Raw genomic sequence first — 14,673 nt, forward strand, 5'->3', positions numbered from 1 at the left:
CAAAGGAGGGACTTGAATCTAGGTCTTTTTGGCTTTGAGCCTAGTATGCCATGTAGCTTCTCGTGATTATGTCAGCAGGAATGAATCTCTTGGGGATGAGGTATAGGAGGAATGAAATCAGGACTTAAAGGAAAGATATAACCTGTGCTAGGTCTTAAAGAAACAGCAGACTTTTAATAGGAAAGTGGGTGGGTGTGAATTGCAGGTGCATAAGATGGCAGGAGCAAAGTACTCAGATGAAAGGTAAGTCATGTTCAAGAATAGTGAATACCATTGCTAAAATTCTAATCATAAAAGCTTTTTTTTTTAAAAATTAACTTGGAAACTTCTTGATTATGAGCATGATTTGCATTGAAAAACAATGTTTTAAATTGAATTTGTACTTAGCCACTCAACTCATAATGTACTCCCTTGTTCTCATTATATTACAGGATGTTTAACATTAATGGCTTTCCTAGCCTCAGGAGGCTGGAAATTGACAAATCCAGTTTGGGCTGACTTCAGATCTGGAGGACTGACCTTATGGGTAGCTTCAAGGGGAGACAAAAAGAGACCTTTCACTAAGCTAATAGAAAATAATAACTTACTCTCAAGGGGTTACTCCCCACCCCAGATCCTTTAAAGAGTGTGAGTATGGCTTAGGGGAATATATTTTAACTGATCCTTGTTATGTAAGGCAACTAGTGATCCAGAACAGAGCCCATTAGCAAACTGTCTAAGCAGAGTCTGAAGTGTTTACCTGTACTTTCTTTCCCTATGCCACTTGAACAAACTCATTTTTTCCAAGTTAGTAGAAGAGAAAACAAAACCACAGTCTATGACAAAATTTTTATTTTGCAAACTGGGAAAAAAACGACAATGTCACTGGATTCTAGATTTAAAACTGCAAGGGTCTTTCCCCCAGAGGTCATCCCTCTAATGATGATAGCTAACATCCTCTGTATCAGGGACTATGCTAATTATTTTAAAATTATTATTTCATTTTATTCTCACAATAGCTCTGTGAGGTAGGTTCTATATTATCCCCATTTTACAGATGAAGATATGAAGGCAAAAATTAAGTGATTTAATAAGTACCTTACTTTAAATCCACTGCTCTGATCACTTTATCATCTTGCTTTCCTCTTGTTTCACAAATGAGAAAATGAAGGCTTAGGGAGTTTAAATGATTTACTTGGGGTCACATGGTGATTAGGTTTCTAAAGTGGGATTTTGAGTATAGAGTTCTGTACACAGTACACTGTCTTCCCCCCTCCCATCATATATATTAAATTTAGGGATCATAGATTTAAATGGTGAAGATCTTTAAAGTTTTCCAGTCCAATAATGTCATTTTGCAGATGAGGAGCCTTGTGAGAAAGGTTATATTGTAGGATTACTAGCACCATTTTACAGATGGGGAATCAAATACTCAAAGATATTAAATGACATGTTTAATGCCATAGCTGGCAGATGTCGAAGAAGGGACTTGAATCCAAAGTCTCTGACCTCAGATCTAGGACTTTGTCCTCTATAGACTTGTTTATTAAGCCACATAAGTTTCCAGGAGAGTCTAGTCATGATTCATTGGAAATTTTTATTGTTTTAATTCATTGAGATTTTAGGTCACATTTTAGCCATGCCATGATATTATCACATGTAATCCTTATAACATCTCAGAGCAGTAAGTCCTAAGTCCTATTATACAGAGAAGGAAACTAAGGCCTAGAAATTTAGTGACATGCCTCAGATCAAATTACTGGTGTCTGATTATTTGAATTTGGATTTTCCTGACTTCAGGCTGAGCATTCTAACCATTATATCACTGCCTCTAGAATAGAGTGACTTTCTCATAGTCACATAGTTCTTCAATTCATTCCTCTGCACTGACAGAATTGGGCTATGTCTACTAAATATTGGAATAGTCAGTTGATTTAATACAAATATATATCAAACAACTGTTTGAAAACAATATTCTAGCTGTTATATTTTATATAGCTGTTACTTTCCTTCTTTTTCTCCACAAATATTGGTATCTTGATTGTTTTTTAAATATATTTTTATTTATTTCACTAATTGAGCTGCAAATTTTTTTCTTCCCTCATGCCCATTGACCTGCTGCCTGAGAAGGCAATTTGATATTGATTATTTATGTCAAGTCAAGCAAAACATGTTTCCATATTACCCATATAGAAAAGGAAATAAACACCCTCCCCCACCCCCCTTCTTAAAGTAAAAAACAAAGTATGCTTCAAACTGCATTTAGGATTCTTCAGTTTTCTCTTTTGAAGTGGATAGCATTTTTCATCTTGGGTCCAATTAATTCTTTCACAGTTGATCACATTTGTGACATTGCTGTTACTGTGTACAATGTTTTCCTGGTTTGCTCATTTCACTTTATACCATTTCCCGTAAGTCTTCCCAAGTTTTTCTGAAACCATAGCACTCATCATTTCTTATAGTACAGGAATATTCCATTACTACCACATATCACAACTTGTTTAGCCATTCCTTAAGTGGTAAGCAAATGCTTGATTTCCAATCATTGTCATCATAAAAAGTTACTATGAGTATTTTTGTACAGATAGGTTTTTTTTTCCCTTTTCTTTGATTTCTTTGGGATACCAACCTAGTAGTGGTATTTCTAAATCAAAGCACATGCATAATTTTATAACAATTTGGAACTATGCCCAAATTGTTATATTTTTTTTCTTAGAAAGCTCGTTTATTGTTTGTTCAATTTCTTCTTTCTAGGATAAGGTTATTTTAGAATTCTATTTCCTCTTCTGTTAATTTGAGAAATTTTTATTTTTGTAAATATTTATACATTTCATTTAATTGTCAGTTTTACTGACATAAGTTGGGCAATAAAACTCCTAATAATTGTTTTAATTTCATCTTCATTGGTTGATACATTCACCCTTTTCATTTTTGATACTAAGTTTCTGTCTTTATTTTTAAAAATTAAATTAACCTATGATTTCTCCTTTGATCTTTAGGGTTTTTATGTTAGTATCAATTGGGGGATTTAAAATTTGTTCTTATTTTAGTTTTTTATTAGCTACATAGCCAATTTGTTTATCTTCTCTCTCTCTCTCTCTCTCTCTCTCTCTCTCTCTCTCTCTCTCTCTCTCTCTCTCTCTCATTGATATTTGCATTTAGAAATAAATTTTCTCCTTAGTATTGCTTTGGCTTCAATTCATAAGTTCTGGAATATTGTCTCATTGTTATCTTCTTTTGAAAGAGATTTTTCTGAAGTTTCCAGGTACAAATGAGAAAGAGGTATGTATATCATTTTCTTTCTTTGAATCAATTAGACGTGATATTCAAATATGCCCATCCCATGCACCATTTCCCTTTCCATTTTAAAAGCTCTTCTTCTGTACCTCTTTTATGCAAGTCAATTTTCCTCATTCTTACTTTGCTTTTCCTCTTCTCCCAGGGTGTTCTTTTTTCTCACCATTTTTTCCCCGCTATTTTTCTCTCCTTGTTTTTTTTTTTACCTCATCCAATCTTAATTGACTTATTCCCCATGCCTTCTTTCTTTGTACAATTCTTCTAAATGTTCTAATAATGGCAAAGTTCTTAGAAGTTATATGTATCATCTTCCCATTTAGAAAGGTAAACAATTTAATCTTATTGTGTCCGTTGTAATGTATCTTTCAAATTTCTCTTTTGATGTTTCTGTTGAGTCTTATATTTGAAGATCAAATTTTCTTTGACTCTTGTCTTTTTGTTAGAAATTCTTAAAAGTCCATTCTTTTTTCTGATAAGTGACTTGCCCAAGGTGAACAGTCACTGTGTTTCAGAAGCAGGACCTCATTCAGTTCTTCCTGACTTAAGTGTGGCTCACTATGCTCAGCTGCTTCTCAGATTTTACTGAGACTTAAACAAGGTAAGCTAGATGGAACAGAGCATAGAGCACTGACACTGGAGTCAGGAAGACCTGAATTCAAATTTGGCCTTAGATTAGCTGTGTGACTCCAGGTAAGTCACTTAACTCCATTTGCCTTAGTTTCCTTATCTGTAAGGAGCTAGAGAAGGAAATAGCAAACTGCTCCATTATCCCTGGCAAGGAAAACCCCAAATGGTGTGACAGAGTTGGACACAATTGAAATGATTGAACAAACAAAGTGAAATCTCAAAGGACTTCAGAGCAGATATCTTTATAAATGTCTGGCATTGAAGAGAAAACATGCCTCAGTTGCAATGGGCTGAAACAGAATGATCACAAACTTTTCTGTAAACATGGAATTCTTCCATGTTAATCATAATCCCTTGCATTCATAGAACACATATTTTAAGGTACTTGTACATATAATTAAAAATAACTACAAATGAAACATGAAGGAACAATGTGAAAAAGTAGTATTTAGCATATTATAGGGAATATGCTAAAGGCCCTGACCTGGCAATATTTTAATCAAGGAGAAAGCTTTGAGTTGCATACTATACAGTGACTACATTGGGACTTATTTCAGAATAATCTTGAAAACCAAAATAATCTGTCTTCACCCTCAGCTTTTGCTAACATTCTAGGATGGGCACAAAAGTCAAGGCATAAACATCCATTCTGGATCTTCCTCAGCTAGTATCTTCTGAAAGTACACAATTCTCCAGTGACCAAGTGACACTTTTTTTGTCATCTTTGACTCAGGGAGGGACTGGGAGGCAACAAAGGTCCCAATTGTATTGTGGAATGCCACAAAAGTGCTTTTTTATGGCTGGAATACCATTTGGATGATGGTGATGGGCAATGAGAACACTTAAAAACATATATAATCCCTACTCTAGGCATTGCAGTAATTGGAACACCAGTTTTAGTATTAAAGCAAGCAACAACAACAGTTTCCAAAAGAATAATTAACAACAGAAAAAAAAAACCCTTAAGTAAAGTGAAAGATTCAGACCTGGTGATACTTAATTTTCTTTTGGGTTCTTTGTCTCCCTTTCTCACAGGCTTTTAACCCCATCTCCAACTCATCCCTAATGTCTGATCTCCTGGCGGTAGCTGCATCTTTCTTCCCATCCCTTTCTCAGCATGGAGCAAACAGCTTTGCCTACTTATTTACCAGACCTTTAAGGTGAATAGCTATTTTCTTGGATGAAAGTTGATGAGGACAGACTGTGAGAAAATCACTTGAAGAGAAACTGCTGTGTCATACTCATTACTTCTCAGCTGAGCTAGCATTCTGAGAGAACTCATTCTAAGGTTGCCATAACTCTGGTTTACAATCCAAAGGAAATGCCAAAGGAAATGGGATAAATGAAGAGAACAGTCACTTTGAGATACAGGGATAAATAATAATAGTGCATAACAAACAACAACAAACAATGGCCACCCATACTCTTGGGTGAGGTTTCCTTTTTTTTAAATTTTAATACACATTGTTTTATGAATTATGACGGGAGAGAAAAAAATCAGAGCAAAAGGGAAAAAACATGGGAGAGATTAAAAAACAGAAAAAAAAATGAACATAGAATGGGTTGATTTACATTCAACATCCTTATTCTGAATGCAGGTGGAATTTTCTGTCCAAAGTCTACTGGGAGAGCTTGAATCACTGGGAAAACCCAAGTCTTTCATAGTTGATCATCATACATTCTTGCTGTCATTATACAATGTATTCCTGGTTCTGCTTGTTTGGCTCAGCATAAGTTTATGTTGATCTTTCCAGGCTTTTATTGAAAGTTTGTTCACCATGTTTTATAGAACAATAGAATTCCATTACCTGCATGTACCACAGCTTGTTCAGCCAATCTCCAATTGATGAGCATCCATTCATTTTCCAATTCTTTGCTACAATAAAAAGAGCTGCTACAAACATTTTTGCACATGTGGATCCCTTTCATTCCTTTTTGATTTCCTTGGGGTATAGACCCAGTAATGGCACTGCTAGGTCAAAAGGTATGCACAGTTTTATAGCTCTTGGGGCATAGTTCCAGATTGCTCTCCAGAATGGTTAGATCATTTCACAACTCTACCAATAATGCATTAGTGTCTCTTGAGTGATGTTTTCAGTCTCCTCCTACCCAATCTTAGTTAGCTGGAATAACAAACATGTGATTAAGGCTGGAATTTCATCATTATTTCCTTTGTCCACCATCTTCGAGTACTCTGTGTAGCATTGGATATGAAATCAAGAAGACCTAAGTTCAAATCCTGCCATAAGCACTTCCTAACTATACTAGCTTGGGCAAGTAATTTAGCTTCTTTTGGACTCTATTTCCTCATCAGTAGAATGAGGATAAGAAAAGGCTTGCTTTAGGGGTTGCTGGTAGAATCAAATGAGATGTGTCAAATCTTTTGCAAACCTTAAAGTGATATAAATTGTTACCTATTATTATTGTTGTTATTGTTGTTGTTATGATTACTATTAATGGGGAAAGGAGAGCACAAAAAGATTGGATAATTTACAAAGTAGATGACTGGTTTCTTTTTAGAGAGTCATTTCAGGTAATTGAAGCCATAGACCAAAGAATTCTCTGATCTTATAACAATCTATATTGTTTAAGGATGGACACTAGAAAGAATCTGTATTTCTGTTAACCTCTCAATGCCTGTTGAGAAAGATGCATATAAATGGAATGCAATATTTTTGGGGAGATGATTCACCAGAGTTATTTTCAAATGGATTTGTCACAGGATTGTGGGAGGTAGGGAAGAAGAGATAAATAAAGCAATTATGAGAGGAGAAAAGCAAGGTGAGGAAAAAAGGGTTTTAAGGGACATAGTTGAAAGGAAAGGAGCTTAATGAAAGAGGAAGATGGAAAGAGAGAAGGGCCATTGTATGCCCTTAAGAAGAATTGCTGCAAATTTGAGGGAAAAAAAAGAAATAAATAACATAAATATGTAAAGTCATAAACCTGGAAAATGGGAAAGAGAAAGCTTCAGATGAGGAATTACAAACCAAATGTAAATTTCTTTTGTTACTGTTTTCCTATTAGGTCCTGCAATAACAAAGGAATTCCAGTCATCTTTCCCAGAGGGGATGACATTTAGTGATGTGTTTCTGAAGAGATTTCACATATTGAGGTGAATAAATATGAAGCTGTCTGGTCAGACATCTATAGGGAGAACATCCTATGATGATCATCAAGATTCTCAACAAGTCATTGAACATGATTATTTTTTATTTCTCAAAGATTTGAGACCTCTCAGCATTGGAGAAAATGGGAGAAAGGACTGACTAATCTTTATCAGGATGTCTAGGGACTAGCTCTCCTTCATGCATATTACATGTGATTATGGCCAGGTTATTTTATCTTTGTTGGCCCTAGTTTCTTTAGGAGGAAAGGCTAATTGATGTCCAATGTTGCTTTCATTTCAAAATTCTGTAATTCTCCAATTTGTACAAAGGTCAACACAATATCTTTGTATATGTGGGAATCTACTCAGTACCAGATTCTAGAAGGGACAAAAATGAACTCATTTAGCAACAGAGAAGCAATAGAGGAACTTAGAAGAAAGGAATTTCCTGTGTTCCTTTTATCTCTTGCTGATCCTGATTCTTGGAGGTGTCTCTGTCTCAACAACTGAGTTCTCATCTCAAGTTATCTCAAAGTATGTCCAGTATTGGCAACTTTGAGACACTAGGGTAGTCTCTGAGTCATTGATCCTTAGCTAATTCTAGAAAGTCCAAAGGCTTGTGCTCATTAATGAATATTTATCGACTGACTGAATTAAAAACATCCAAAGACAAAAGAATTAAGAAACCCATGAATAATTTTTGTCAGAAACAATGCTAGAGAATCTTAGAATATGATGAAACTTTGGAGACCATCCACTGTAAACTGTCTTTGATCTGAAATTTTCTCTACAACATCTTAAATAAATAATCATTTAGCTTTTAGTTATAGATCTTTAGTGAAATGGAACTTTTCCGCTGCTTCTTATGACAGTCTATTTCATTTAGGAAGTCTTTCCTTATACCAACATTTCTGTGGCTTCCACATGTTGCTTCTGCTTCTATTTTCTGACACCAAACACACTATTAATCCCTCTTCCATTTGGTAGTCTCTTGAATACTGGGAGACAATTATTATGTAATTCCAATTATTATTCTCAAGGTGAAGCAGACAGTTTCTTTAAGCAATGTTCATATGGAATGGCCCATTGTGAAGCCATTAATCATTTTGCTCATCCTCTTTTAGACCATCTCTAACTTGTCAATGTCCTTCCTAAAACGTGTTATCCAGAATTGCACGCAATATTCCTGAGCTAAGTGGCACCATAGGTAGAATGCTCAGGAAAAGCTAAGATGAAATTCAGTTGCAAAAACTTTCTAGCTGCCTGATTGGATAAGTCAATTAACCTGTTTGCCTCAGTTTCAACTGTAAAATGAAGATAATAATAGCACCTATCTTCCAGAGTTGTTGTGAGAATCAAATAAGATAAAACTTGTAAAGTGTTTAGCCTGGTGCCTGACAATGGGCACTCCAGAAGTGCTATTATAATTATTACTTCTAATTATATTCCAGATCCTGTCTAACCAGAGCAAAATAAAACAAATCTATCACTTACTATGTGCTGGACATCATGGATCTCAATACAGCTTAAGATCACATTGTGGTTTGTATGTGTGTGTGTCGCTTCTGATGCTAAATCACATTGTTGACATACTGAGCCTTCAGTCCACTAAACTCTTATATCTCTGTTAGGTGACTTTCTATTTAACCAGAACTCACCTATTTTGTTCTTGTGAAATTGATTTTTTCATTCTTAGTGTAGAACTTTACATTTATCTCTATGAAATTTCAGTTCAGGGAGCGTAGTGCATCACGCTAGCCTGTTGAGGCCTTTTTGTATCCTAATTCTGTCATACAACATATTCTCTGAATCTTCTAACTTTGTCCCATTAGAAATTTGTAAAACATGGCAAAAGCTTCTTTCTCCAAATAATTTATAAACCAGTTCTCCTTTTCCCCTTCCTGATTGAAATTGTTTTCATTTTGTTCATGGATTTAAGTAGTCATAAAGTAGTACCTAATAGTGGTCCCCTTCATTGTTTCGTCTATCCTTTGGAAGATGAAACTATCCTTGAAGAACTCTAAGAGTTTTTAATTAGTTTCTTCACTCCTGGTAAAGACAGAATTTCAGCACTTCTTCACAACCTGGTCCCATTTTATCTTTTTAACTTTATTATTCATTATTCCTCTTACTGCACTTTATGCTCTAGCCATACTGACCTCCATGTTGTTCCTTACAAATGTTATTCAGCTTCCATTTCCTTATAATGATTGTTCCTTATGTTCAGAATTCATGAAGTTCCATCTCTAAGAATCCATTATTTTCTTCAAAATTTTCCTCAAGTATAGTAATACTGCTTCTATAGCACCTCCTCCTGAGCCCCCAAACTGCTAATGCATTTCTCCTAAAAGTTATGCTGTATTTTTGTGTGCATTTTGCATATAGTTATTTATTTAATATTGTTTTCTGATATGATATAAAGTTCTTGAGGCTAAGGACTGAGTATTTTTTTTTTGCATTCCCAGCACTTAGTGTACCTGGAACATAGTAGGCAATTTATTATTGATCGATTGATTGTTTATATAATAAAATTCCTTAAAAGTCATGCTTTTGTTTCAGGCCTATGACACTATTTTTTTGTCCATTTGCCCTTTCTGTTCTTGAGGGTACAATTATATACCCCAACAATATTGATTCTTTTTCTCCTCTCACTGATTTCCAACCCACTGGTTAACAATCTACACTAAGATTGGGAAAGAATAATCAATTTCATAGGAAAAAAAATAGGAGAGTTGTTATTGAATAGGAGCTCACCTAAAAGAGATACAATTTAGTGGATTGCAGGCTCAGTATGTCAACAATATAATTTAACAACAGAAGTACAGGGCAACCTCTTAACAACTGTTAATCAGTAGCAATAATGCTAGAGGTCTACAAGATATAAGCAGGCAAATCTTAATTTACGGTAATCATTTAATCATTGTTGTTACTTCTTTTCCATGTTCATGTCCCAGTCAATTAATTTGTTTCTTAGAAGAATAAACTGGTCTGATGCTGAAAAACAATACAGTGTTGTTTTTTGAAGAATAGAATAACAACATTAAAAACAATGGCAACAGTAGTTTACAGTCTTCAAAAGCATTTTACATATATTGTCTCATGTAATCCCCACCAACCCTGGAAAGTATATTTTTACATAAGGAGAAACTTGGTGTATAGTGCAGTGTATAAAGTGATAAAGTTTGGGAAGACCTAAAATCAAATCCTACCACAGTACTCTAGTTCTGTAATCCTGGGCAAGTCATTTAACTTCTAATATCAATTTTTGCAAGCCTTAAAGCATATATGAATGCTTTGTTGTTATTGTTCAGTTATATCACTTGGGTCTAATTCTTCATGATCCCATTTGGGATTTTCTTGACAAATATATAGAGGTTTACTATTTTCTTCAGCTCATTTTGCAAATGAGAAAACTAAGACATACTAGGTTAAGTGACTTACCCAGGATCACACATTAAGTGTCTCAGGCTGGATTTGAATTCAGAAATTCAGCATCTTTCTGACTTCAGGTCCAGCACTCTACCTACTATGCTTTCTAGATGATTATCTATTATTATATTAAATATTTTGTTACCCCAGTACAATGTAAGCTACTTGAGGGAAGAGACTGGTTTTCTTTCTTGTGTATACTGATAACACAATAAAATCTTGGATCAACTTGAATTTTACATACAAGGAAATTTAGATTGAGGGGATAATTATTTGCCATTCATGCATTCCATAAACATTTATTAACTACAGTTATATGTTAGGCTCTGTGCTAAGTGCTGGTAATATAGAGGTCTTAGAGCTGTTATGTCCTTAAATTCTTTAGCTGTATCTAAACAATGAATTCAAAATTTTATTAGTGTGAAGGAGGAAGAAGGAATGAAATTTCATAAATCTATGTTTGTTTGTTTTTTTGAAGGACCATGGCCCAATGGAGTCAAGTGCTAGCCTCAGAGTCAGGGAAAACTGGGTTTTCATCTCACCTTTGACACTTACTAGCAGGGTAGCCCTGATAAGATCATTCAAACCTTCTGGGTGACAATGTTCTCATTTGTGAAAGGATGGTAGCTCTGGAGTTCTTGTGAGACTCAAATGAGATACCATATTTATATTGTCTCCCAGTTCCTTAAGGGTCAAATATAAAATCCTGCTTGATTTGTAAAGTTCTTTGTTATCTGGTCCTTGACTACTTTCTTTCTTTCTCTTTTTGCCTGAGGCAATTGGGGTTAAGTGACTTGTCCAGGGTCACATAGCTAGGAAGTGTTAAGTGTCTGAGGCCAAATTTGAACTCAGGTCCTCTTGACTTCAGAATTGTGGTCTATCCACTGTGCCACCTAGCTGCCCTTTTACTACTTTTGTAGTCTTCTTACCTCTGCTTCTTCCTCTGCTCCATATATTCTATATTTCAAACCCAGTGGTGACTCATACCTTCTTTCTATTTCCCAGATTCCAAGTATTTTCACTGGCTATTCTCCATTGTTGGAGTTCGCTTTCTTCCTCACTTCTACCCCTTGCTTTTTGCAAGAATTCTTTACCCATTTCCTTAATGTTAGTGTCTGTCCTCTGTTAATTATCTCCATTTTATTCTCACACAAACCTCACTTGAATCTAATTCATATACAAGTCGTCATCTTCAAGATGTTATTGGTCCTATTCAAGAATGATGGATGTTCAAAAACAATACACATGAATATGTGCATAAGTAAATGTACATATATGAATATAAAAACATGCAATCAACTATATACTAACAAGATATATATGTATATTTATTTGTATATATTACAAAGTACTTTACATATATTATATAAATATCTTATTTGTGCATAATTAATGTATTTTGCTTGTTCTCATTGGATTATTAGGGATGATTTTTACCTTTCTCAGAATTTATCTGATCATATTATCTCTATCTATCTATCTATCTATCTATCTATCTATCTATCTATCTATCTAACTATCTATCTATCTATCCATCTAATTCTCTGTATTAGTGCTACAGAGGCAACTCAACAGATCCTCACACAAAAGGCTGTGTAGGCTGATATGGCACACTGCCAGTGCCCTTGCTCCAGTGCTCAAGAACTCTGCCCAGATGCTCCAGGGGACCTTCAGGTAACCAGAATTTTCCACACAGCTTCCCTCCTTCTGACTCCTTTGCCTCTTCCTGACAAGGAGGGAAAGTTTGTCATGGGTTAATTCCTGAAGAGTTCTTTTAGTTTATGTATCCTGAAACTGGAGTTACAGGTCCTTACATATTGGGCACAGGACTTATTCTTTATTTTGTCTCCAAAGAAATCTATGTTATAATTGTTGATACATCTGCTGTCATGTCAGGATTGAGGCTCTTCATCTATATATTTAAAAAATATGGTGCTTCTGTAGCAGCTTTTGCTGATGAACTCAGAGAGGACCAGATGGCTGAGGCAGAAGGCTTTAAATGGCCTTCATAAAAAATATCTAAGGTGCAATTGATTGGAAAAGAAATAGCAAGCCCTGGTTGCTAAGCATCACTACCTTTTTTAATGACCAGGGGAGCAATATCTTCATGACATTAGAAATCTCTTACTGTGAGAGGGTGCCCAATACATACATAGATCTGAAGAATCATCTGAAGAGACAGACATGATTGAATGACTTGATAATAATAACAGCATTTTACAGTGGGTCCTGAACTTAAGTTATAAAGTTATCTGGTTTTATAAACATATATAATTAGTTTGATTCAGACTTTTATTCACTGATTCTTCAAGATAGCAGCACCTAGACCTGATCACCATTCTCCATGTATAACATGGTCTTCCCAGACCATGATGGGACCATCTTCTCATTCAAGACAGTGTGGGTCTCAACACAACTTATGTTTTTGGCTTTTTTGCTCACTTATCAGTTGCTATTGTGGAGATGATAGTACACTAAAACAATTTTTTGAAAAATCACAAGCTACCCCTTGTGGTAGCTTGCCCTATCCCTTTCACTTAAGCAGCTGATATTTTCAACCCAGTAGTAAAACATTACTTTTATCACTATTTAATTTGCAGTGATTATATTTGACCTGTTATTTAACCCTACTCACCACACAGTTACAGCTTTGCTCCAACATCGACCTTCCCCTCCAATCCTGCAGCTCTCTTCGTAGTCCTTTATCCACACTATGCTCAAGGGTTCCCCTCTGGGCCTTTAAGGAAGCTGTTATATCTGCCTGAAAGATCTTCCCTCCCATACTCTCTTCGTTTAAATCTAACTTATCCTATAGAGTCTTTTTTGCATGAGCTCATTCCCAGTTGCAGCAACCTATGTTGAATTCTCCCTTCCCTGAACTCTGCGACATTTATAGCCAGTACCCTATTTAGAATTTATACTGATCTGTCTCCCACAATACATATCTTCAGAAAAGGATGTATAAACACATAAAGGATTATTACATGGAAAAGGAGTAAAATTTGTCTTATTTCTCCCAAACAAACAAATAGTTCAAGGAGCAATGAGAAGTGCAAGACAGAAGATTAGGCTTTACGTAAAGTCAACAAGCTTGTCAGGCAAAAAGTATTTATTAAATGGTTATCATGTGCCCAGTACTGTGCTAAATAAATGTTAGTGATACAAAGAGAGGCAAAAATCAACTTTGCCCTTAAGGAGTTTTAATGGAAGAGACAAAATGTAAATAACTAGGAACATGTAAAAGATAAGCAGAGTAGATGGAAGGTAATGTGAAAGAGGCATGACTCTTTCTGTTGTTCTTTGCTTGCATTGTTGTTTTTCTTCCCAGGTTACTTTTACCTTCTTTCTAAATTCAATTTTTTCTTGTGCAACAAGATAACTGTATAAATATGTATACACATATTGTATTTAAAATATACTTTAACATGTTTAACATGTATGGGACTACCTGCCATCTAGGGGAGGAGGTGGAGGGAAGGAGGGGAAAAGTTGGAACAGAAGTGTTTGCAAGGGTCAATGTTGAAAAATTACCCATGCATATGTTTTGTCAATAAAAACTATAATAATAAAAAAAGAGGCATGAAGGGAGGAAGAAACTTAAAGGACTTTAAGGACTTAGTTCTGATGAAAACAGAGGAGCTAAAAGATGGTTGTGAGAGGGCAGAGAATTCCAGTTATGATGGATTCCTATAGTAAAGACAAAGAGTCAAGAGGTGGAAACTTCTCTTTGAGGAGATGCAGATGAACAATAGCTGGATTTCTGACTTTGTGGAGGGGAGTAAAGTATAAGAAGGCTGGAAAAGTAAGGAGGGAAATATGGATGTGGTTTCAATATCATATGAAGGCACTGGAGCCCACTGAGTAGAGAGTGTCATGGTTAAACATAAGCTTTAGAAAAATCACTTTTGAATGTAAACATAGGATGAATCAGAAAGGGGAAAATTTGAGGCACGGAGACTGGTTGGTAAACTATTACAATAGATCAAGAAAGGAGTTAGGGAGGCACTGAAGCCCACTAAGTAGAGTATCATGGTCAAAGATAAGCTTTAGAAAAAAATCACCTTTGAATGTAAACATAGGATGAATCAGAAAGGGGAGAATTGAGTCAGGGATACCAGTTGGTAAACTATTACAATAGATCAAGAGTGAAAAGATGAGGCTTAGATCCAGTATAGGTTTCTGAGATGAAGAGAAGGATCCACATATGAGAGAATTTGTGAAAGATAAAGTTATAA

The 14,673-nt window shown here is 35.3% G+C and overlaps 1 pseudogene; it reads left to right on the plus strand.

The window, feature by feature from the left end:
• The first annotated feature begins 214 nt into the window (after positions 1-214).
• LOC141540587 (ATP synthase peripheral stalk subunit b, mitochondrial pseudogene) lies at positions 215-12,626 on the plus strand (annotated as a pseudogene).
• The last annotated feature ends 2,047 nt before the right edge of the window (positions 12,627-14,673 follow it).

The sequence above is a fragment of the Sminthopsis crassicaudata genome, chromosome 4 (genome assembly GCF_048593235.1).
Source record: "Sminthopsis crassicaudata isolate SCR6 chromosome 4, ASM4859323v1, whole genome shotgun sequence".
NCBI lineage: Eukaryota > Metazoa > Chordata > Mammalia > Dasyuromorphia > Dasyuridae > Sminthopsis > Sminthopsis crassicaudata.